Source organism: Anabrus simplex, chromosome 1 (genome assembly GCF_040414725.1).
Source record: "Anabrus simplex isolate iqAnaSimp1 chromosome 1, ASM4041472v1, whole genome shotgun sequence".
Taxonomy (NCBI): Eukaryota; Metazoa; Arthropoda; class Insecta; order Orthoptera; family Tettigoniidae; genus Anabrus; species Anabrus simplex.
In genome coordinates, this window is record NC_090265.1 from 1,116,698,942 (window position 1) to 1,116,725,593 (window position 26,652).

General features: G+C 40.3%; 1 protein-coding gene across 3 annotated transcripts in view; it reads left to right on the forward strand.

The window, feature by feature from the left end:
• Window positions 1-26,652, forward strand: part of LOC136858075 (pleckstrin homology-like domain family B member 1) — an 871,560-nt gene that overhangs the window by 379,945 nt on the left and 464,963 nt on the right. For all 3 annotated transcript variants that reach the window (XM_067137338.2, XM_067137337.2, XM_067137339.2), the window contains one exon: window positions 6,585-6,657. The gene's annotated coding sequence lies outside the window, so the exon portion shown is untranslated. The remainder of the gene's footprint in view (window positions 1-6,584; window positions 6,658-26,652) is intronic.

Sequence of the window (26,652 nt, forward strand, 5' to 3'; positions counted from 1 at the left end):
CGTAGCTATGACCTTACACTCGGGAGATGATGGGTTCGAAACAAACCGTCGGGAGCCCTGAAGATGATTTTCCGTAGTTTCCCATTTTCACATCAGGCACATGTTAGGACTAAGCCTTATTTAAAGTCATGGCCACTACATTCCCAATCCTAGCTTTTCCCCGTCCTTTCATCACCGAAAACCTTCGAAGTGTTCGAGCGACGCTAAAAGCAGAAAGAAAAAAAGTCGATATGAAGCAAATTAAGTAATCCTCAAATGTTCGACCCCCGCATAAGATTGTCTTTATGGGTCGTACGCCAACCGTTGTAGTACCATCATTTTGGGATCAAATACAGCTTTCTAACGGTACACTAAGTGGCGGGGTTGGAACTGATATTTACGGCCAGATCGCTGATAACTTTTAGAAAATCTCCAACTTCAAAATTTGCAGATAGGTCTTAAGGCGACGATGGGATAGGGAAGGCCTAGGAATTAGAAGGAAGCGGCCGTGGCCTTAATTAAGGTATAACCCCAGCATGTGTCTGGTGTGAAATGGGAAACCACGGAAAACCATCTTCAGGGCTGCCGACAGTGGGATTCGAACCCACTATCTCCTGGATGCAAGCTCACAGCCGCGCCCTAATCGCACAGCCAACTCGCCCGGTCTGTTAAGATTCGGATTGTTTTGTTATGTGACTGTGAGGCATCAAATGCTCTATCTGTAGATAACCACCTTCGTATGTATTTTGATTTCAGAGTTATTTATCTCAAACCAAATGATCTAGGTCCTACCTCAAAATCGTGCCTCTTTTTAATTATTTAATTATTTTGTAATATCACCGGGCGAACTGGTAACAGTATTATACCTGAAATATATCATTCTGTTTTAATTAAGTTGTTTCTTTTTCAGGTATAATACTGTTACCACAGGGTTTTTTTTAATGTCGCACTGACACAGATAGGTCTTATGGCGACGATGGGATAGGGAAGGCCTAGGAGTTGGAAGGAAGCGGCCGAGGCCTCAATTATGGTACAGCCCCGGCATTTGCCTGGTGTGAAAATGGGAAACCACGGAAAATCATCTTCAAGGCTGCCGACAGTGGGACTTGAACCCACTATCTCCCGATTACTGGATACTGGCCGCACTTAAGCGACTGCAGCTATCGAGCTCGGTGTTTCTCTTTTTTTTAAGGTAGTTTTAATTTATTACTTAAAATTAGTTTGGGCAGAATGAAGAATCTAACAGTTTAAATCTCACCCGCCCTCCGCGTTTATAACTGTGGTCCACTGAGTGTCATATTTTCCTCCATGACCCACATTTCCAATCAAACAGTACCTCAACCATTCGGATCGCATCCAGTTCTGGAGCTATAACCCCCCAATGGGAATACGTGATTGTGTTACACATTGAGGTTCGAATGTATGTGGCCTGATCAAAAGCGACATTGTTTTGAAAGAGCAAGGCTGCATATGAAAAGTATTATGTAATTATTGTGCGGCATACTCTGTGTATGATTACGGACTACCTCGTGGCTTTTGAGATGTAAGCCGAGAATGATGAGCACAGATGTGGTGGGACGACTGTGTGTCACACACACACAAAGACACTATTCTGGCGAACGTCCACACCACACACTGATCTCGCACTGGTTATTTCATCCCAACTCTAAAAACTTGTCGCACAGTGTTGCCGCATTGCTCCTCATCACACGTAACGCTGATTAGAAACACTTGCTAAGTGCGAGCAGTATTCTGCACACACAAGTTCTTTTATTTTGCTTACTGTCTCGTTCACCAGGCGAGGACAGATCCGACGTAATTATGGTTCGTTTTGTTCTTCTGATTTCACTTTCATTTACCATGAACGCTAATACAAGCATCTTTTTTAACTGTCGGAAGCCTAGGATCATTTAAAGATTTTAGTTCGATTCTTAATAGAGGTGAGACGGACGGTTACGTTAGTTCTACTGAAGGACTGGGATATTGTATCGTTCAGAAATATGGTATTCGATTCCTGATGCTTACAGTGTTTGCATGTAAGTATTACCAAAATATTTTGATAAATATTCAGGCCGTTCGTAAATTCAACCTAAAATAACCAAACAAAATTCCCTCCCTCTTTCTCCCGACTTAGGACTGGCAGGATTTCAGTAAACTTGTTATGGTTAAAAAATGGTTTGGCTTGACAAAACGCAAAACAAAAACAAGACGCTACAACCCTTATAGGCCTCAGCCTACCAAACGACCGTTGCACAGCCTGAAGGCCTGCAGATAATGAGGTGACGTATGATCAGCGCAACGAATCCTCTCAGCTACTATTCTTGACTTTCTAGATTGGGGCTGCTACCTCAGCGTCAATAGCTCCTGATTTTTTTCCTCACTTTGGCTGAGCAGACATCAAACCAGCACTCAGATCCAGGTAAAAGTCCCTGACCTGGCCGGTAATCTAACGGAGGACTCCTGGTAAGAGACAGGTTTGCTTCGCCTAGATCGCGAGGCTGACTGGTAAATAATAATGCTTGCGTAAATTCCGCCCAACCCAATTAAACGAAACATTTTCCAACTCTGTGCAGACTTTGGACTGGCAGCCTTTCAGTAAACCTGGAGTAGTTAAACATTGTTTAGTTTCACACACTTTATAATTCTTCACAGCTACGGCTTTAGAATGAAAATTACTAAAACCGCGGACTAATGCATCCATATATATACACATAATAAAAGTTTTGTCTGTACATTGCTCAGAATTTAAAAAGAATGGTATTTCTGTATCGGTCATGTGCATAGTAACAAGGAAATGCAGTTTTTAATTTTCCGTAATGTCTGTCTGTCTGTCTGTCTGTCTGTCTGTCTGTCTGTCTACGCATCACGAGGAAACGGCTGAAGAGAATTTAATGAAAATCGGTATGTAAAGTCCGGGAATAATTCGCTACAATCTAGGCTATAAATAATCTTATTCACGCTGAGATATATGGTAGTTTAAGGAAAGGCCTAAAAGTTAATTCTCACCGAGCTCGATAGCTGCAGTCGCTTAAGTGCGGCCAGTATCCAGTATTCGGGAGATAGTAGGTTCGAACCCCACTGTCGGCAGCCCTGAAAATGGTTTTCCGTGGTTTCCCATTTTCACACCGGGCAAATGCTGGGGCTGTACCTTAATTAAGGCCACGGCCGCTTCCTTCCCACTCCTAGCCCTTTCCTGTCCCATCGTCGCTGTAAGACCTATCTGTGTCGGTGCGACGTAAAACTAGCAAAAAAAAAAAAAAAAAAGTTAATTCTCAAATATTTATGATATTAGTAGTCCTGTCTTAATGAAAATCGGTATGCAAAGTCCGGAAATATGTTGCTGCAATCCAGGCTGTTAATACTTTTATTCACGATGAGTGAAATGGTAGTTTAGGAGAGAGCCTAAAATTTAATTCTCAAATATTTATGTTGTTAGTGGTCCTGTGGACAAATACTACCTAACTGAATTATATAGCATTAAATTTCCGATCATTTATGACTTATACTGTACATTTTTTCCGTACCGGCTATGATAACAGAGATATTCATGAATTTGATTTGTTGTTGCTGAGTCCATATCAGCGCTGAGTCACGAGAAAATGGGTAGGGCCTATACAGAATTTAATGAAAATCGGTATGTAGAGTCGGGGAATAAGAAACTACAGTCTAGGCTGAGAATGATTGTATTCACCTCGGATGAAATGGTAGTTTAGGGGAAGGCGCCTAAAATTTAATTTTAAAAACCTATGTTATTGGTCCTATCGAAAGGTACTACATAACAACAGTTATAGATAATAGAATTCCCGATCATATATGTTTTATTCAGTTTTACCGTACCGACTTTGTTTAAGAGTGGTATTTCAGAGTCGGAAAAAATTAATGTAAAGGCCTACAATGTCGAAATCTCATAAAACTGATCGTAGTGATCAATACTATTATGCTTGCACTCATCTCCGATGGATAGGATTACTGCTGCATATCGAATATAACAGCCTGGCTGAATATTGGCGGGAAATAGCCGGGGAGTTAGATTGCTTTCTTCTTTAGCACACAATTCCTCTGGTTCATACCTTTTCTGATACTGCTGGTACGTAACACACAGGTGCATTCCGGCAATTCGACCCCTACTCCGACCCGCTGATTCGAATGAACAGTGTGCACACTACACGGAATAATGGCAAACATTTTAGTAGTAGTTCACGGCTCACGGCTGTCAGCGGCATGGTTATTCCAGCTCTAGAACTTTGGACTGTAGTAGCGTAGTACTGTTCGTTAAAAGCGAGGGAATGTGTGGTTTTCATTTCATCGAGTATTTCATATAATAGCATTCTTTATAAGCGCGACATTCCTACTGACGTCATTGTAATGACCTATGTTGATTTTAGTTGGGAAAACCACCAAGACAGTCTTTCTGAGGATGTAAAAAGGCAGGTGGAGAGTGAGTGTCTGCCATTATAATGAAAACTCCACAACTTGATTGTGACTGATGTTAGGCTAGACATTACACTGAAAATTCCCTAACCCAGTCTTCACATGAGAAAAGACGTTTGGTGACTTCGCCATTGCGTTTCTGAGGTAACGGTAAGAGCTATGTAATATAATACAGTCGAACTTCGATATCTCGAACCTCCATTCCTCGAATTTTCAGTATCTCGAAGTAACTTAAATTTCCCGGCCATTTGTCCGATTCTTCACGCGTATTTCTTTCTCTATTACTCGAAAGTCGGTTACACGAATTTCTCGAAGTCAACATTTCCTCACTTGAAGCAGAAAATATTCTGTAACTCGAATTTTTTTGCAATATTAACTATGCAATACGGCATATGTGATGGGAAAGAAAGGCAGAGGGAAACCACGGAAGAAGATCATTGAAGAGATAGTTGAGATGATGGGATGCCAAGGTTATGGAGAGATGAAAATGATCGCAGAGAGAAGAGATCAATGGTTGCAGCGACAAGGCAAAGCCTTTAGATAATGATGATGACGGCATACGTTTGTGAGAAAATGTTTACTGTGATGCTGGAAGCTAATATGACGGGAACCGAAAATGTAAAACTTCTAATGATTGGAAAATCGGCGAAGCCTCGCTGTTTTTCGGGTGTGAATTAATTACCGGCCACGTACGAAAGCAACCCTCGAAGTCGCGGATGACAAACTCCATTTACGAATCTCAGCTGCGTGGCATTGATGAGAAGTTTCAACGTGAAAGGAGGAAATGTTAACAGTAACGAACAGAAGAGACTAACCGATTTTTTCGAAAGGTGTTTAGCGAGGTATATTTCTTGTTTCACTGTTGTATGTACTGCATTCTGTCTTCTATAAAAAGTTACTATAATAAGGGTTATACAAACAGTGATGTCGTAAAACAGAGTTTATTTATATAATTTAAGTAGGCCTACTGTTAAAAATAATGTATTGAGTATAAGCCCGTAGATACCGTAAATACATATGATTGAATTATGTGCTATACATGCTCAGAAACGGTTCTCCATATCTCGAAATTTCGATTACTCGATAGCTCCCGATGTGATTCGAGATATCGACGTTCCACTGTATAATCTTACCCACAACGTGCATACTACCTACCTAGAATTCTGTATACAGTGTAGAGTTCCGTAGCGAAGCACGGGTGCATGAGCTAGTTTTTTACTAAATTAGCTCAAATTGCTTATATTCCGTTGCATATTATGACTAAAAATCGCATTGGAAATATTTAAGTTATGTGGATTTGTATGTGATGGTGTTGTATTTACAATGTTAAGCAATACTAATGGCTTATGTCCTCCGGAGAAGCCTGGTGTAGGTCTCTCGAATTGACGTCTAAATGCGACCAGTGTGTGTGCAAGGATGAGATCCTACCGATGATGAATTCTAATGTTGGAGATGGCACACACACCCAGTCTCCGAACCGGATGAATTCACAAATTAATATCAAAATCCCTGACCCGGCTGGGAATCGAACCCGGAGCCCCTTAGACCAAAATCCAACACGCTAACCATTTAGCTATGTAGCTGGATTATTAAGTAATTGTACCACTCAGTCTACTGTAAATCGTAGTGCTAAGTCATGAGAAGTAAGTTGTGTGTGAATTTGTATGTGATTTCTTTGTACTTATTATTGATGTATACTACTTGTAATGGAATATTTTGTACATTTTGGGTTAATTGCTAAGTGACTGTGTTGTCATTATAATCGGCTACATTGAAGGGAATATTTTAAGTTATTTTCCAAAAATTTCGTATTCATTTCTTTGCTGTTGCTATAATTATTATGTTACACTACTCGTATATCATTTTTATTGGTCAGTTTTTGCTTCTTGTTTTAACTTATTTCCTTTTAATTATTCCTTTCTTATCGTGCAATTTCTTCTGTTGGTACAATTTCTTGTAATATTTGATTTTTATGGAATTATTTGTTGTATTTTTTATCTTGTTGTTATGTCATTTATGTTTAAATTGTACTTCCTGGCATTGCCACCGGAATTTCTTCAATGACAGTGTATTTGTTAATAATAATCTTCTACGTAAATTACTAGCAAATTGCACCCCTTACACTGGAAATTGACGTAGTGCATAGTTCTAATTTTTTAAATATTTTCTTTCAGAAATCAGATCCATTGATATGGCCTGAAAGAGGCACAAGGCCAGTCTGCAAATAGACACTTTGTTCATCAAGCGGTGAGTATTTTTTTATATAAACTTAACGGGTGTCATTGAGTCAAAGAGTTGAGATTATCTTCCAGTTTGAAATTCATGTCTCTGGATTATGATTTAGAGGCGGGAGATATCAGTTTTCAAGCAGGCTGCGCGTGAGTTCGAATATTCGCAAATGTCTGTATATTTTCCGCGTCGTTAATAGGAGATAGATAGATATGTTTTCGTACCAGATGGTTGCTGGAGAAAGACATCTCTCATTTCTAGTAGTCGGCGAAGTTGATATTACGTAAAATGAGGCCGCATCTTTCCCGTAAAAGGTTATAAGGTAACAATGCTAAGATTTGATATGAGTAGATTTAGTTGCGGCCCGCCTCCATAGTGTAACTGCTAGTGTTATTAGCTGCCGTCCTCGGGGGCATGGGTTCGATTCCCGGTACTGTCACAAATTTAAAACTGGCAAGAGGGCTGACATATGGTTGAAATGGTACCTGTAGCATACATTGGAGGTGTGCTTGAAAAGAGCTGCACCACATCGGGATGAGGACACGAGGTTTTTTTAGTTAGTTGCGAAACTGAATATCTATTGAAGGAGAATTATCAAGATTTGATTAAGAAGGCACAACAATGTCTTTTGATCAAATACATCACAGGTTTACTCATCTGGGGACCTATTATTCACTTCCTCATTTCGACCAACATAATGAAAATATTGGTTGAATATTAGTACTCTATCGATCTGCAAGATAAGGTACGAGTATATTGATTCACTTTTCTGTTCGGTATCCCAGCACACACTGCCTTCTCGAGGTATTTATTCCAGTTTATTCCCTCCACTCCGTCTCTGTGGTGTAATGGTTAGTGTGATTAGCTGCCACCCCCGGAGGTCCGGGTTCGATTCCCGGCTCTGCCACGAAATTTGAAAAGTGGTACGAGGGCTGGAACGGGGTCCACTCAGCCTCGGGAGGTCAACTGAGTAGAGGTGGGTTCGATTCCCACCTCAGCCATCCTGGAAGTGGTTTTCCGTGGTTTCCCACTTCTCCTCCAGGCGAATGCCGGGATGGTACCTAACTTAAGGCCACGGCCGCTTCCTTCCCTCTTCCTTGCCTACGCCTTCCAATCTTCCCATCCCTCCACAAGGCCCCTGTTCAGCATAGCAGGTGAGGCCGCCTGGGCGAGGTACTGGTCATTCTCCCCAGTTGTATCCCCGACCAAGTGTCTGAAGCTCCAGGACACTGCACTTGAGGCGGTAGAGGTAGGATCCCTCGCTGAGTCCGAGGGAGAAGCCGAACCTGGAGGGTAAACAGATGATGATGATGATTATTATTATTATTATTATTATTATTATTATTCCCGCCAACCAAACATTCTATAGCTTGTATGTAATTACATCTTCTTCAAAACTTATGTTGCGGACAGTAGTATCTTGACGAGAGTTGCTGAATCAGATCTCTCAACAGTCTCTCATTAGTATTCAGTTCTGAGTACAAACGAGTGGCAGCCATTTGCTGGCCGGTGCGATTCCTTGCTTCTCGAAGGAACGATGTATTGTACTTCGGAACGCCGGAGGTCCATGTCTATGGCAATGCCGCAACACTTCTCGCGAAACTCAATATCAGTTTTTTAAAACATTAATTATATTCTGGCGTGAAAATATGATTGGTGGGTTTTAGGGGCTAAATATCGTGGTCTCATATTCAGCAGACAAGCGTGGCAGACATAAAATATGCCGGAAGAGCATCATGGTGAAAAAAGGGCACATTTATTTACAGGGTGAATATGAGTTGAATCTGTCTATTTTGTCTCCCTTTTCTTTTTCTTTTTCTTCTCAATTTAGCATTGTTCTTGTTTACATTCTGCTTTCAAGTGTTTCGTTATGGGTGGATCTCTTGATGAAGCAAGTGGTATAAGACGTAATTGTAGCAATTGGGTCAGTTCGGGTTTGAGTCTTGAATCACTTTCATTTTCAGCTATTTTAATGCCCTTTAAGGGCTGTTCGAACGACGAAGGAGTAAATGGTATTATATGTTGAACGTCCCTGAACTTCTATTACTATGTAATATTCTAAACGGAGTCGGAATTTCACCCAGCAAAGGGGGTTATTTAACATTAAATCTAATGGCATGGATCTCTTCGTTTAGGCTCTCTTAAATTCCAATCGACCTGACTGGAATTCGATTCCACAACATCGAGGAAAGAAGGCGATTGCCTCAACTAGCAACGCTAGACAACCGTTCTCGGGTGAACAGGGGAAAGAGGCTTTTATGGTTGTGAAAGTATAACTTGACGAAAACTAATAACAAATTTGTTCGTCTCCATGGCTAAATGGTTATTAGCGTTCTGGCCTTTAGTCTAGAGCAGAGGTGCTCACGCTGAGCATTCCATCCCGCGGGCGCCCAGCACTGTAAGTGGGCGGACTGGCAGGCGATGAGCGCAGCGTATGCTATTCAACCACAGTGACGTTGTGGCTACGTCACAGGGCGTTAAGATTGGGCGAAGTTCTCCCAGTCACCCTTGATCACTGCCGCGATACCCGAGTTTGAAATGGAGACAGAAAATAAATTAAAGAAAGAAGGCGGAAATCCACGTCATTTTCAATTTACGTTGTAAGAAATAAGTATGTTCATTGCAGTTTATGTCTTTTGACCGGATAGAATAAAGAGTTGGGCCTACAACCTCAACAATTCTTATAATGTACGTAATGAATTACAATTTTCACTATTACATTTTAAGAGGTGCTTTAGAAGCAGTTCTAATATAATACGGAGTTAACGTGGATAAGCTGTGACCTGTGGTTGCTTGGGTTTTAATTAGACTATCTGATTGCTATCTGATAGGTACATTTACATTGTTGTTGTAGTTTAATCTTGGATAGTAAATATCTATGTCCTCCTCCGTGATGAAATTCCCTCTCGCCATTTAGAGGCCAGCTATTATCTATCACCAGACGCCTGTTAAATTTTAAATACTATTTTCAGAAATTCTGTGAACAGGGAAAGTCACACAACACTACAACACTGCGCAAAATCATTGTTGCTTTATGTAATTATATTAGTTTTGGTTAATGAATAACAGGAATTTTATTTTTAAAATGGAAATACTGTCATTCCCGTCCAAAGAAGTGTAAATCGTAGCTTGTACGCTTAAAACCTGTACCTTTGAAGATTGTAACATAAAAATTATAACGTGTCAGTTGGTGGATTTTTTTTTTTTGCTTTACGTCGCACCGACACATATAGGTCTTATGGCGACGATGGAACAGGAAAGGGCTAGGAGTGGGAAGGAAGTGCCCGTGGCCTTAATTAACCATCTTCAGAGCTGCCGACAGTGGGGTTCGAACCCACTATCTCCCGGATGCAAGCTCACAGCTGCGCACGTGTCAGTTTTCTTTGAATGAATAAATATAAGAAAATAAAACTGACTGTTTATATCGAGCGCAGTATAAATCAAACCGGAATATCTTGAAAAGGTCAGATATTTTGTTCTTGCAATTATAGTTATATTTTAAACTAGCTGATGTACCCGTGCTTTGCTACGGAATTTTACCTTGTATACAGAATTCTAGGTTAGGTAGTGTACACGTTGTGAGCAAGATTGTATTAAATTGCATTGCTCTTCACGTTACCCTAGAAACGCGACGGGGAATTCGCCAAACGTCTTTTCTCATATGAAAACTGGGTTAGGGCATTTGCATTGTAAAGGTAGGCCCGCTTACCTATCATCAGTCACAATCAGGATGAGGAGTTTTTATTATAATGTCAGACACTCACTCTCCACCTGCCTTTTTACATCCTCAGAAAGACTGTCTTAGTGGTTTACCCAACTGAAATGAACATAGCTCACTACAATGACGTCAGTAGGAATGGCGCGTTTAAAAGCAATGCTTCCATATGAAATAGTCGATCAAATGAAAAACCACACATTTTCTCACTTTTAACGAAAGCTGCCGATCTGCTAGTCCAAAGTTCCAGAGCTGGAACGACCAAGCAGCAGACAGCCGTGATCCGTGAGCACCTTTCGTCTTTTTTCGGCGGGGGAGTCGAATAGTGGAGAGTACCAGGGCAAAAACTATGTCTTTTTACTAATCTGTTTCCTAGGAGTACCCGATGAGTCAGAAAATCCCAATTCAATACACTGGCGGCGGAAAAAATCTATCTGACTTGGAGGCAAATTTTTCCTCCAAGCCAGAGAAGAAACCCCCTCCTCACTGCTAATTTGGAATAACATGAATGTAGAATTTAATAAAAGTGAAGATGAAGAAGCTTTTCTTAAGAAACGGCTCTTTTCCGGGTTGAATTTTAGGTTGTTTAGTGAATTGTGGAGCTATAATTTGTAATAGACCTAAATTGTAATTCTAGACCAGGTGATACTACTACTACTACTACTAAGTGAGCCTCTGGCTTAAGTGGGCACACTGCTCATTCAAAACAGCTCGTCAGAGTAGGGATCGAATAGCTGGAATACTATGATGAACCAGTATGTTACGTACCAGCAGTATCAGAAAGTGTATGAACCAGCGGGATGGCATGCTAAAGAAGAAAGTTTTCTAACTCCACAGCCATTTCTCGCCAATATTCAATCAGGCTGTTATACTTGGTACACAGCAGTAATCCCAACTATCGGAGTTGAGTGAAAGTATAAAAGACAAAGAATATCACATCAAACAATGGTCAATATAATGTTATTGTTGCTCAGTGTTATGCGCTTTCGATAATGTATGCCTGCATAATTAGTTTTCTTCCAACTCTGAAATACCACTCTTATCATAGTCGGTACGGAAAAATTGAATAAAACACAAATGATCGGAAATTGCATTCTCTGTAAATTTTGTTATGTAGTAACATAGGTATTTAAAAATTAAATTCCCCTGAATTACAATTTCATCCAGGGTGAATAAAATTGTTTATAGCCTAGATTGTAGTTTCTTATTCCTTGACTCTGTAGGCCTATACCGATTTCCATTAAATCCTGTTAATGCATTTTCTCGTGGCTCGGCGTTGATATGGACGTAGCAACAAAAATACAAATTCATGAATATCTGTGTTATCATGGCCGGTACGGTAAAAATGTATAAGATATAAATTAACGGAAATTTAATTCTATATAACTTTAGTTATGTATTATTTATCGATAGGACCACTAATAATATAAATGTCTGAGAATTAAATTTTAGGCCTTCCCCTAAACTACCATTTCACCCAGCGCTAATGAAATGATTTATAGCCTAGATTGTAGCGGCTCATCCCCCGACTTTACATACCGATTTTCATTAAATTCTCTTCAGCCGTTTTCTCGTGATGCGTGTACAGACAGACAGACAGACAGACAGACAGACAGACAGACAGACAGACAGACAGACAGACAGACAGACAGACAGAAATTACGGAAAAGTAAAAAATGCATTTCCTTGTTACAGTGGACATGACCGATACAGAAATACCATTATTTTCAAATTCTGAGCAATGTACAGACAAAACTCTTATTTTATATATATAGATAAAGATAATGTACCCCAATCAACACTTCGCAGTTTAGTGGGAGAGAGCTTCGTAATCACAATCGAACGTTAATGCTCCCTCGCTTCCCTGCAAAGTGTGTTCGCTCTCTCGCTTCACTGTGACGTATGCTTGCTACGTAAGCTGCCCGCATTTACGTCCGGCCAGCCCGGCCGCACTGGGCTAGCCTCAACGGACACCCAGGTGAGCACCCCTAGTCTAGCGGCTTCCGGTTTTGATTCCCGGTCGGTTCGGGGATTTTAACCTTGATTGGTTAATTTGTCTGGTCGGGGACTGGGTGTGTGTCGTTTTCATCATTAGAAATCACCTTCGCCGCAGACATGCAGGTCGCCTATACACCGTCTAGTAGAAATAGACCTGCACTAGGCCTCTCCAGAGGCCATACGCCATTATTATTATTATTATTATTATTATTATTATTATTATTATTATTATCATCTCAAATTTTACTTTCTTTGTCTGACACTTATGCAGTATTAAGTCACTGGCAACAATTTGTGAAAGACTGGCTGTGTTCGTTTTTGGTTGTATGATGTTCTGTATTGTATGCAAGATCAATAAATCTGTAGTAGTCCGGCTCCATAGCTAAATGGTTAGCGTGCTGGCCTTTGGTCACAGGGGTCCCGGGTTCGATTCCCGATTGGGTCGGGGATTTTAATCGCTTCTGATTAATTCTTCTGGCTCGGGGACTGGGTGTCCTCGTCATATTCAGACAACACACTACACTACCAACCACCACAGAAACACGCAATAGTGATTACATCCCTCCATATAGGGTTGGCGTCAGGAAGGGCATCCGGCCGTCAGGGCCAAATCCACATGTACGCTGCAGTTCGCACCCGCGACCCCACAGGTGTGGGGAAAAGAGGAAGAAGAAGATCAATGAATCTGTAGTAATGTAACGAGAACTTCAGAATTTATCCAGAGGGAATCTGGAGCTTGATTTAGCGATTATGCAATTACTATGTATATCCAACCCTTGTCACGTTTCTTTACGCAGTCGGGTATGAAGTGAGATGAATCTTCGTAGGGAGTAGTGTACGACCGGATGCCCTTCCTGACGTTAAACTAATGAAATTAATAACGTGATATGTGATAGTAGGAAGGGAGAGGGTGAATCCCGGTAACAGCACATAGCCAACTCCTGTCGAATAGCACTAAGGGGTCTGCTCAGGGCTTAACATCTCCATCCGAAGGACGATTCACCATCGTCAGTGTCATATAAACACTGCGGAGAGGTGCTTTCAGCACGCAATCTAGTGATTAGAAATTGTTTACCACCACTGGCCAGCATTCTGATGGTGAACATTTTTTCAAACAACAGGACTCGAACCGGCTAACCACGGTGTCAGACCGTATAGACTTGGTGCCTTAACGATCATGGCCACCATGCAGGCTTCAAATAAGTAATGACGCGCACTCTCCGACTCCCTGTTTCAAAAACTGTGTACATAATAGTCTTACCTTACAATAGATGATGGAAGTGTCGTCCTTCCTGTACGGTTTGAGTTTTAGTAGCTTTGTTGCTTTGTGTGCAGAAAAATCCGAAACCCCTATTTGTTGTGCTAATTTTGGGAGACATTTATTCGGCGATTGTTCACGATTTTTTTTTTTTTTTTTGCTAGGGGCTTTACGTCGCACCGACACAGATAGGTCTTATGGCGACGATGGGATAGGAAAGGCCTAGGAGTTGGAAGGAAGCGGCCGTCGCCTTAATTAAGGTACAGCCCCAGCATTTGCCTGGTTTGAAAATGAGAAACCACGGAAAACCATCTTCAGGGCTGCCGATAGTGGGATTCGAACCTACTATCTCCCGGATGCAAGCTCACAGCCGCGCGCCTCTACGCGCACGGCCAACTCGCCCGGTGTTCAAGATTTGCGTCCGCCTCTGTGGTGTAGTGGTTGGTGTGATTAGCTGTCATCCCCGAAGGCCCGGGTTCGATTCCCGGCTCTGCCAAGAAATTTGAAAAGTGGCACGAGGACTGGAACGGGGTTCACTCAGCCTCGGGAGGTCAACTGAGTAGAGAGGGGTTCGATTCCCTCCTCAGCCATCCTCGAAGTGGTTTTCCGTGGTTTCCCACTTCTCCTCCAGGCAAAGACCGGGATGGTACCTAACTTAAGGCCACGGCTGCTTCCTTCCCTCTTCCTTGTCTATCCCTTCCAATCTTCCCATCCCCCACCAAGGCCCCTGTTCAGCGCAGCAGCTGAGGCCGCCTGGGCGAGGTACTGGTCCTCCTCTCCAGCTGTATACCCGACCCAATGTCTCACGCTCCAGGACACTGCCCTTGAGGCGGTAGAGGTGGGATCCCTCGCTGAGTCCGAGGGAAAAGCCAACCCTGGAGATAAATAGATTAGGAGAGAGAGAGATAGATTGTTCACTGAGCCACTACTGTCAATTGTATTTACAATATTGTGAATTCCTGTTCTAGAAGGTGGCATTTCACAAGAAAAGTTCCGAATAAATTCAACATGCACCCGACGAACTAATTAGTATTTGAAATACTTTTTTGTACACAAAGATGCAATCAGATACAATATAATTGCAAATATATAATTCAGGGCTTCCACCTTCGATTCAGCACTCCCCATCGAAGTTTTTTTTTTTTTTTTTTTTTACAAGTTGCTGTACGTCGCACCGACACAGATAGGTCTTATGGCGACGATGGGATAGGAAAGGGCTAGGAGTGGGAAGGAGTCTGATTGCGCGCCTGGCAGCGGAGAAGGAAAACGCTCTGTCATCGGTCAAGAATTAGAAGTAAAGTCCTGTAGTTATTCGTAACCTACACAGAGAACAAAACTTTTAGCATGTTTTACTTTTGCATTTAAACTCTTTCGAGAGTTCCAGTCTCGCAATATATTAGCTGTTTGCTTCCATCAGAATAACAGTTACGTCCAGTGTTGCCAACCGAGAAATATTATATCTGCTAAATTTTAGTTTAAAAACCGCTAAATTCCGCTAAATTTCGAATTAAATCAAAATAGCATATAGGAAATTAAGTCGACACCCGCCAATTTTAGAACAGGGTTTCATAATCTTCTTCTCTCCTGTTTCATATGAAGCCTCGGTACCATTCCTTTTCGAAATATCTGATGCCAATTCATGATCACTGCATCACTTGTTGACTCGTTTCAATCCTGCTGGAATGATAAACAATCGTGGTAGACTTTTTTTTTTACCTAATGAAATTGGCTGAAAGCTCTCAACAACACCATTAGACCAATATCCTGACTCTTTCAGAGCAGCCAAAGGAACTTTCCGTCGACTTTGCAGCTCACCAGCAATGCAAATTTTAAATTTTCAGAACTATTTCGAAAGGTTTTTCACTTTCGTCACAGGTTTCATTGTTTTCATAGCCAAGAGATATTTAAGGCAATTTATATTTACTCAAGCCATCTGGAAAGGACACGATTTATTGCGACTTGATTAGAGACAGCCATCCTGTATTACTTTGCTGCACCTTTCCTTTCGCCATAGGAACACGGTATCAAACAACACACCCAGCTCACTGTGATTTCAGTGACGATTACAGCAGCAGAAAAAAATGATGGTTAAGTTCCATTCAACAAGTATAGCAAATTTTAAAGTGAGTTCTATATTACTGTTTCTCTTTACGATAAAATATGATAATGTTACCGCTGAAAACCGTTAACAGAAGTTTGAAAATCCGTCAAAAATTCCGCTGTCCGTTAAAAGGAAGTTTTATCCGCTGTTCCATTTAAAATTCCGCCAAATGTAGCGGAAAATCCGCTGAGTTGGCAGCACTGATTACGTCCTGTCGATTGGGCGGCCTGTGGTCAAATGCATTATTGGAGATGTTTCAGTGAGCTATTCTGATGAAATGAAGAATGAAATGGCGTATGGCTTTTAGTGCCGGGAGTGTCCGAGGACATGTTCCGCTCGCCAGGTGCAGGTCTTTTGATTTGACGTCCGTAGGCGACCTGCGCGTCGTGATGAGGATGAAATGATATTGAAGACGACACATACACCCAGCCCCCGTACCAGCGAAATTAACCAATGATGGTTAAAATTCCTGGCCTTTGCCGCGAATCGAACCCGGACCATTGTGACCAAAGACCAGCACGCTAACCATTTAGCCATGGAGCCCGACTAGCTCTTCTGATGAATTTATATAAAAAGAAGTGTTCCTAGTGCGATAACAAAGAAAATCATAACACGAAAACTATAAAATTGTGGCGATAGACAGTTGTTAATTGGTTGAATGTCCTGATAATTGTTTGTGGGATTGATCATTGGAGCCATGAGCTGAATAGTCTACCCATATCTATTCTCTTTAATCGAAACGGCGCATCTTTAAACAAACCACCAACCCCATGGCGCAACAGTCCCGAAGGACCATGGCCTACCAAGCGACCGTTGCTCAGCCCGAAGGCCTGCAGATTACGAGGTGTCGTGTGGTTAGCACGACGGATCCTTTCGGCCGTTATTCTTGGCTTTCTAGACCGGAGTCCATCTTTATGTACGTGAAATACTGAGTGGCTCAGATGGTAGAGCGCTGGCCTTCTGAACCCACGTTCGATCCTGGCTCAGTCCGGTGATATTACAAGGTGCTCAAATACACCAGCTCGTGTCGTTAGATTTACTAGCAAATAAAAGGTCTCCTGTAGGACAAATTCCGGCACCTTGGCGTCTCCGAAAATCGTCACATTGGTTAGTGGGACACCTAACCATTTTTTTTTTTTTTGATTCGTTGTGCCCAGCTGTGGAGCGCGTTTGAACTTATTTTGCACAATGTTTCTTCTTCTTTTCTTCCCAATATCTCTTCATTTTTTCACTGTGTTCCTTTCTGCGTGTTTCTGTCCAGCCTGTATTTTTTCTTGTTGGTTTCTCTGCAAATTTATGTTTGTTTACTAAGCTTCTAAATTTCATTCTATCTTGAATGGTTTCGTCCTCGATACCCATTTCTTGTAGATCTTCATGTATTTCTGCTAACCAATTGTTGCGGATTTTCAGGGTTAGAGCTAGATTTAGAATTTTCTTTGTCAGCCTGTTGTTATCCATTCTGTGTAGGTGTCCGTAGAATTTTAGTCGTCTCTTTCTGATGGTATCTGTGATTTTTTCTGTGAATTGAAAAATTTCGTGTGGTTTCTTTTTCATCCAAGTTCCGTTTTCGAACTTTGGTCCTAGGATTTTTCTGAGAATTTTCCTCTCTTGTTTCTCAATGCTTTTCATTTGTGACCTGCCGCCAATGATCAGTGTTTCAGATGCATAAAGTGCCTCTGGTTTGATGACTGTATTGTAGTGTCGTAATTTTGCATTTTTTGATATACATCTTTTGTTGTATCTGTTCCATGTGATTTTGTAAGCCCTTTGCAGTTTAGCAGTTCTTTCTTTGTTAGCTTCCTGATTTAACCCTGCTGGCTGAATAATTTCACCTAGATACTTGAATTTGTCTACTTGGGAAATTATTCCACAATTGGTGATTAATGGTTGATTGTCGAATCTTGATTTAGTTCCTTCCATAAACTGCGTCTTTTCAAATGAAATTTGAAGTCCGGTTTTTGCGGCTATTTCATTCAATTTTTCTATGGATTGGATTGCTTCTTGTCTGTTGTTCGAAAGGATCGCAAGGTCATCTGCGAAAGCTAAGCAGTCAAGGTGAATTTTGTCTTTAAGAAGTCTGCCAATGTTTATACCTTTAGTTTCTTTTCTCCATTCACGAATCACTTTTTCCAAAACTAAATTGAATAGTAGTGGGGATAGTCCATCTCCCTGTCGGACGCCAGTTCTGATTTCGAACGGTTCAGAAATTTCTCCCAAGAACTTAACTTTTGATGTTGTGTTGGTCAGAGTTTGTTTAATCAATTCCCTCGTTTTCCTGTCGACTTGAAATTCCTCTAGTATGTTGAACAGGGTCTGCCGATCTATGGAATCATACGCTTTTTTGAAGTCAACAAAGGTGATTACTGTTTGTTTGGTTTTGCGAATCTGTAGTATGGTTTTTAGGTTTAGGATTTGTTCTGCGCAGGATCTCCCTTTTCGGAATCCAGCCTGATAATCTCCGATCAGGTGGTCTGTTTGTTTCTCTAATCTATTAAGTAGAGCTTTAGAGAAGATTTTATATACGAGTGAGAGGAGAGAAATTCCTCTGTAGTTATTAATATCTGATTTGTCTCCTTTCTTGTGAAGTGGGTGAATCAATGCACATTTCCAATCCTCCGGAATTTCTTCAGAAAACCAAATGTCCTGTAAGATTTTTTGAATACTCTGGGCCAGTTTGTCACCACCAATTTTCAACATTTCAGCGATTATTCCATCTTCTCCTGGTGCTTTGTTGTCTTTTAAATCTCTGATTATTTGTTTGACTTCTTGTAATGTGGGGGGTTCTGAATCTGGATTAGGTGTTGGTTTTTCATAGGTGAATTGTTCCTTTGGAGATTCACAGTTTAAAAGGTCCATGAAATGGTTTGCTAGGAGTTCACAATTTCCCTTATTACTTGTTTCTAAAGTCCCATCTGTACGTTTGAAACAGAGACTAGGTGCCTGGTAATTGGATAATTCTTCTCTGAATGTTCTGTAGAAGTTCCGTGTATTGTTTTTCTTGAAATCATCTTCTATTTCTACCAGTCTGTTTTGATCATATTTTCGTTTTTCAGATCTGATGATTTTTGAGGTTTGTTTCTGTGTTTTGAAGAATTCATCACGATTTTGATCAGTTTTATGGGAACTCCAGTTTAGCCAGGACCTAATTCTGACTTCTATGGCCTTGTCACAGGTGTCATTCCACCACCTGTGTTTGCGTTTCCTTGGGGGATTGCTGATGTTTTGTGAAGCTTTCAAGAGTGTGTCCTTGAGTTCTAGCCAGTTTGAAGGAGCATCGTTGGAGATATTCGCAAGGAAATTGTCTGAGTTCTGTCTCAGAAATTCAGGGTCGATTCTTGGGTTTCTGATTGTTTTGGTTTTCTTCCTGTTGGGTTGAAACTTTACTTTAACAAGAGATAGGTGGTGGTCGGAGTCAATAATTCCCTTTTTGACTTTAACGTTCATAATTTCTTTTTGGTTTTTCTTGGAAATAGCAACATGGTCTAGTTGAAATTCTCCTAAATGCATGTTCGGGGATCTCCATGTCATTTTCTTTTGTGGAAGTGCCAGGAAATGGGTTGACATCAATTTTAGATCGAAATTCTCGCAGAAGCCAATTAAACGTTCTCCATTTTTATTGGTTCTTTTGTGAGCAGGGTAAAGTCCTACAGTGGTCCTAAATTTCTTCTCTTTGCCAATTTGTGCATTGAAGTCCCCCAGCAGAATTTTGACATGATGTTTTGGAACTTTGGCTGTAGTTTCTTCTAGTAATTCCCAGAAGTCATCTACCTTCTGTGGGTCTTTTTGATTGTAATTGTTTGTAGGTGCATGTGCATTGATTAGTGTATAAGCTTTGTTTCCTGATTTGATTGTCATTAGCGAAATTCTTTCAGAAGGAGATGCAAAGTATAATACCGAATTTGTGATATTTTTTCTCACTGCAAAACCAGTGCCAAATTGTAATATTTTGTTAGGGAGGAGGGTAGCTGGTTTACCTTTATAAATTCTATAGTTTCCTGATTCAAAATGATTTTCGTCACTGTACCTAGTTTCTTGGAGTGCCAGAATTTGGATGTTGAGTTGGTCTAATGTGTCTGTTAAGTGCTTCAACTTTCCAATTTTGCGAAGCGTGTTGATGTTTAAAGTGCCAATAAAATGTTTTTCCTTTGGGCGAAGAGATTTGGGAAGCTCCGATACATTCCCGCATGATGTTCTCGGTCCCCCAGAATCCGATGACCGAGAAAACCTAGTATGAATACTAGGGCCTGGGGTAGTAGTATCATTAACTGACGTTGCCATCATGCTAGTAAGTTGAAGATAATGGGGAGATTGATCTTTGTCAATCTCATAGTTACAACTAAGGTATTGAGCCTCAGAGGTTGCCTCAAGATGTTTTCTGGCTGTGCCTGTTTTTGGTCCGCGAGAGGTATTTTATTTCCCTCAAGCCCTCCGGACAAGTCCGGCGAGCCCCCCGATCCGCCACCTGGGACGCGCCCGATAGGGGAACAGGCAAAACCCCCACGGGCACCTAACCATTATTATTATTACTGTATTATTATTATTATTATTATTATTATTATTATTATTATTATTATTTAAATACATTTTAACAGTAAACTGTCCCTGCACGCTTGAGATAATTCGACGTCGAATTTTCACCGCTGCACATCATGTTAAAATCTAGTTCGAAATACGATGTGTATCTTGGTATTTAGTCATTCAACTGATTTGAAGTTCAACATCTCGTAAGAGCATAAAGTAGGAAGAATAAACCCGAGTGACATTTAGTGAGAACCAAGTAGTGCACTCGGCTATCACGCCCCTAAGCTTACTACCCGATCTGCCTCAAGTCGGAGTGTCCCCTCCAGACGGTCTTTGACCCCCTATTCAGCTGTGGTCGCGGTTGTGGTAGCACGCCCGGAGGACGAAACTGACACCATGCTACTTGTTGATACGCTTCTTTGGCAACACCGGCTGAGAAGAAACCTGTGAACTGCCAAGCTCGTTGTAAAGTGCACAGCACCTTGAATAAAGATGGTTCACTCCCTGAAGATGGGCTTTGTTCTCAAGTGCCTGCAAGGGGGTGATCGAAATAGCCAGCGATTCCTCAGCACAGCCCACTCGACTTTTAAAAATACCTACTCTCTTATCTCACCTTCACGACCTTATGCATGGAGACAAGTTTCGTGTCAGAAATTGTTCTTTTATAAGGGGCATCTGTGTAGAGTCCTTATGACAATCTCCATGAATGTGATGTGTGTACTGGCGTGAATGTTTGGAACTAACACGATTATTATGAGCGAATTGTACCTGCCTCAGCTAACCCAAACACTCGAATTGAGCGACTTACCAGAAACTGCTTTTCCTAGCAAACACTCGGACTGAATTTAGGTGATCTCGGCAGCAAGTCACTCAATTCGAGTGTGTTAGTTTAGCTGAGGCAGGTGGATACATGGCAGATGAATAATTTCTTGTCAATTATTAAAATTAAGTCTGATAAAATACTGTTCACTCATTCCGTTTTTGAAGGACTGTACCTTCAGGTACCATACAAATATTCATGTGGAGTTTGAATGGTGGAGGGGGTGATACCATGGTATACTATTGGCCTCATCCAAACCTGGGCCCCCCTTCGTAGTGCAACGTCTGTCATGCTTGGAGGTTCATGTTCGATTCCCGGTATCGCCAGAGGTTAGATTGGTAATAGGGCTGGTTTGTGTTTTTAAAAAAAGCAAGATGAGACGGGGCAAGAGCATTTTCGTGGCAAGTACATCACTGGTCCATAATATTTTTGTCCTTTTTAAACCTGTTGTGTCATCTCTTGGAATCATTTAACTCTAGATGTCTCCAGTGTAGTCGACTGACAACCAATTGTACAGTATAGACCAGTTCCGGAAGTAGGGTAATGTTGTTAACTAACCATCAAAGTTAACCATGATTTCCAAATCAACGTTATATCTCGACCATCCTTCATACGAAAACTTCATTTGTGGTGAATTTAAAGACTAAAAGTATACTCTTCTTATTAATATATTTAATAAGCAATGAAATGAAATGGCGTATGGCTTTTAGTGCCGGGAGTGTCCGAGGACAAGTTCGGCTCGCCAGATGCAGGTCTTTTGATTTGACTCCCGTAGGCGACCTGCGCGTCGTGATGAGGATGAAATCATGATGAAGGCGACATATACACTCAACCCCCGTGCCAGCGAAATTAACCAATTAAGGTTAAAATTCCCGACCCTGCCGGGAATCGAAGCCGGGACCCCTGTGACCAAAGGCCAGTGACCATTTAGACATGGAGCCGGAATTTAATAAGTAAATATCACGTAACAAATTACGAAAAGCATGAGGGATTGCTGTTCCACCGTCAGAGCAATTGTACAGGTTAAGTGCGTTCATGCCCAATGGGGCAAGTTTATTTTGGGGTGTGCACATACCCCGTCCTTTCTGTGTACTTTCGCCTTAACGTTTTCGGTAATATTCACTATTTTACTCTGTTTCAGATACGAATCAGATCTTAATTCATTTGCTTACACAATGGTACGTGTTTATGTGCGAAAAACTACCAGATGAGAAGGTTATTCGAAAGAAGACTTGAATTCAGCAATATTGTAGAGTTTACGAGTGGTAGCTGTGGCATTAAGTAAGCAAGTGAACGACTCAACATACCTCGTCGTACGTTGGTTAACCAGTTTAAGGGACGACGGGGAAAGAAATCAACAAACTTTGGTCGTCCTACAACTTTGCCCTTGCAAATAGAAACTGAACTTGCTGAATGATTAAAATAGATGGAAAAATAGGCTGTGGACTATCTAGGAAAAAGGTCATGTCGCTGGTAGCGGAATACATTTCCCAAAATGAAATAAAAACGCCGTTTAAGGATAGAGACCCTGGAACTGATTGAGACTGGCGCTGTTAATAAAACGGCATAATCTTTCACTCGAAAAATTGCAAAGTGTCGAAATTTCTCAAACGATGAGTTGTGATCCATTTACTATATATGAGTACTTTAACATTCTGAAGAACACATTAGATGAGTCTCGATGAGACTAGTTTTTGCAAAGATCCCTCTAAAACCAAAGTACAGTAGTTGGAGTCTGGCTCCATGGCTAAATGGTTAGCGTGCTGGCCTTTGGCCACAGGGGTCCCGGATTCGATTCCCGACAGGGTCGGGAATTTTAACCATCATTGGTTAATTTCGCTGGCAAGGGGGCTGGGTGTATGTGTTGTCTTCATCATCATTTCATCCTCATCACGACGTGCAGGTTGCCTAGGGCGTCAATTCAAAAGACCTGCACCTGGCGAGCCGAACATGTCCTCGGACACTCCCGGCACTAAAAGCCATACGCCATTTCATTTCATTACAGTAGTTGGAGCGAAAGAATCTGCATATGCAATTCGTTAGGGAAGGAAAATATCACAGTCCTATTTTCTTGTAATGAAAATCAGACTAAGAGCCCTCCATTAATAATTTTTCGAGGGAGAAATGTATGGGTATCAATGGAAAACATCAGCAGTAATTGGATTTCCAGAAACAACATACGCAATGATGTTTTCGAGAACTACAGTATTTAAAAAAGAGTGACCAGTGCTCCTCGTATATGATGGCCATAACTTGTGTAGGTCTACACGTGGCTAGGTGAGACAATGTGGTGATACTGAAGTTTACAAATCATTGTTATTAAGCATGAATTCGACATGCTTTTAGTTACTGCTAAGTTACTAAATTGCTTTATTAGATACTAATGAATGTAAGTCAGCATCAGTTTTGTCTTTAATTTGCAACATCTAGTAATGTTATTCAACGGCAGTGATTTTGCTTCCTAAACACCCTAACATACTATTGAAGATTTCCTTTTAGAAAACATCTATATATATAAAATAACTTGTCCTGACTGACTGACTGATTCATCATCGCCGAGCCAAAACTACTGGACATAAAGAAATGAAATTTTGGGGATACATTCATATTAAGATGTAGGTGCTCGCTAAGAGAGGATTTTTGGATATTCCGTCGCTAAGGGGGTGAAAAGGGGGGTGAAATTTTAAAATTAGTGTATCTATATCTCAAAACTTTAAAAGTTTACAGATGTAAAAATTGGTATTTAGAATCTTCTTTAAAAATAAGGAAACACGTATTTTTTTGTTTTCAGAAAATCCCAATAGGAAGGGTGAAAAAGGGTGAAAATGGGGAAAAGTGGGTTGAATGCCTTTAATCAGGATACCGGTACTTATATCTCAGAAACTGAAGATATTACAGACCTGAAAATTGGTACTTTTGATCTCCTTTAAAAATAAAGAAACACGTATTTTTTTTTTTGGAAAATCCAGTTAATGGGATGGTGAAAAGGGGGTGAATTTTTAAAATGAGTGAATCTATATCTCCAAACTTTTAAAGTTTGCATATGTAAAAATTGGTATTTAGAATCTTCATTAAAAATAAACACATATTTTTTTGTTTTCGGAAAATCGCAATAGGAGGAGTGAAAAGTGGTGAAGAAGGGGTTGAATGCCTTTAATGAGGCTACTTATATCTCAGAAACTGAAGATATTACAGACCTGAAAATTGGTGTTTGGGATCTCCTTTAAAAATAAAGAAACACGATTTTTTTTGTTTGTGGAAAATCCAATTAAGGGGGGTGAAAAGGGGGGTAATATTTTAAAATGAGTGTATCTATATCTCAAAAGTTTTAAAGGTTATAGATGTGAAAATTGGTATTTAGAAACCCCTTTAAAAATAAAGAAACACGTATATTTTGTTTTTGGAAATTCCTAATAGGAAGGGTGGAAAAGGTTGAAAAATGGGTCGAATGCCTTTCATGAGTCTATAGTACTTATATTTCAGAACCTGAAGATATTACAGGCCTGAAAATTGGTGTTTGGGATCTTCTTTAAAAATAAAGAAACACACATTTTTTTGTTTGTGGAAAATCCAATTAATGGGGGGGTGAAAAGGGGGTGATTTTTTAAAATGAGTGTATCTATATCTCAAAACTTTTAAAGTTTATAGATGTAAAAATTGGTATTTAGAATCTCCTTTAATAATAAAGAAACACATATTATTTTGTTTTCGGAAAATCCCAATAGGAAGGGTGGAAAAGGGTGAATAATGGGTTGAATGCCTTTATTGAGGCTACTTATATTTCAGAACCTGAAGATATTACAGACCTGAACATTTGTATTTTGGATCTACTTTAAAAGTAAAGAAACACGTATTTTTTCGTTTTTTGAAAATCCAAATAATGGGGGGTGAAAAGGGGGATGAATTTTTTTAAATGAGTGTGTCTACAACTTAAAACTTTAAAATTTACAGATGTAAAAATTGGTAGTTAGAATCTCCTCTAAAAATAAAGGAACACGTATTTTTTTGTTTCCTGTAAATCCTAATAGGAGGGGTGTAAAAGGGTGAAAAATGGGTTGAATGCCTTTAATGAGGATACATATATCTCAGAAACGAAGGATATTACAGAACTGAAAATTTGTATATGGGATCTCCTTTAAAAATAAAGAAACGCGTTTTTTTAGTTTTTGGAAAATCCAATTAATGGCGGTTAAACAGGAGTGACAAATTGGGGTGAATTTTTTGAAAGACTATATCTACAGATTATCTTGGAAACGTAAAATGTTACAGACGTAAAAAGTGGGTGTTTGGAATCTCCTGTAAATGTAAAGAAACAGAGGTGATTTGTTTTTGGAAACTCCACTTAAGGGGAACTCAAAAGGGGTGAAATTTTAAAATGAGAATTTTTACAGTATATCTAAAAAAACTTAACATGTTACAGAAGTGAAAAATGGTATTTTTTATCTCTATTAAACATAAAGAAACGTGTATTTTTAGTTTTCGGAAATACCACTTGGGTGGAGGAGAGGGGGTTAAAGTGACTGAAAATGGTGTTGAATTCTTTTAATTAGGCTACTGATATCTCAAAAATGAAGATGTTACAGACGTGAAATTTGATATTTGGAATCTGCTTTAAAAGTAAAGAAACAAGTATTCTCGGAAAATCCAATGAAGGGTTTGGGGGGGGGGTTGAAAGAATTGAAAAATTAATTGACTTAATTGTATGAGAATACATACATCTAATAAAAACTAAAGTTGTTACAGACGTGAAAATTCGTATTTGGATCTCCTTTAAAAACAAAGAAAAACGCGTTTTGGGGGGAAACCATCTTGGAGGGCGGGAGTGTAAAGGAGTTGAATTCCTTTCATGAGGACACATAAATCAAAAACTGAAGAAGTTAGAGTCGTGATAATTGGTATTTAGAAGATCTTTTACTATTAAAGAAACAAGTACTTTTTTGCGGGAAAATTCACTTGGGGGAGGGGGGAGGGGAGTAGTGTGAAATGAAGTGAAGAAAGTAAATTATTGTTATGGGGATACTTATATCTCAAATCTGAAGGTAATAGACGTGAACATTGGTGTTTGGAATCTCCCTTAAACATATAGAAACAAGTCTTCTTTTAATTTTTTTTTTGGGGGGGGGGTAAATAGACTTAACGGCGGTAGGGTGTAGAAGGAGGTGAGACTAATTGATTTTACTGTTATTAATGTACTTATAAGGATCCTCTGTTGCTCAGGCAGCAGCGCGCCGGCCTCTCCCAGCTGGGTTCCGTGGTTCAAATCCCGGTCTCTCCATGTGACATTCGTGCTGGACAAAACAGAGGCGGGACAGGTTTTTCTCCGAATACTCCGGTTTTCCCTGTCATCAGCCATTCCAGCAACACATAATAATAATAATAATAATAATAATAATAATAATAATAATAATAATAATAATAATAATAATAATAATAATAATAATGTTCCGGACCGTCATCAAATGTGCGGACCGTGCTGGAAACGGCTACTGGACGGGTAATGACTAAGAATGCAGTCCGGCCGCCGGTTCAGTGCCGCCAAGGCATCCAATATAACACCACGCCGGATCTCCTGAAGGATTTTATCCATATTAAAAGTGATT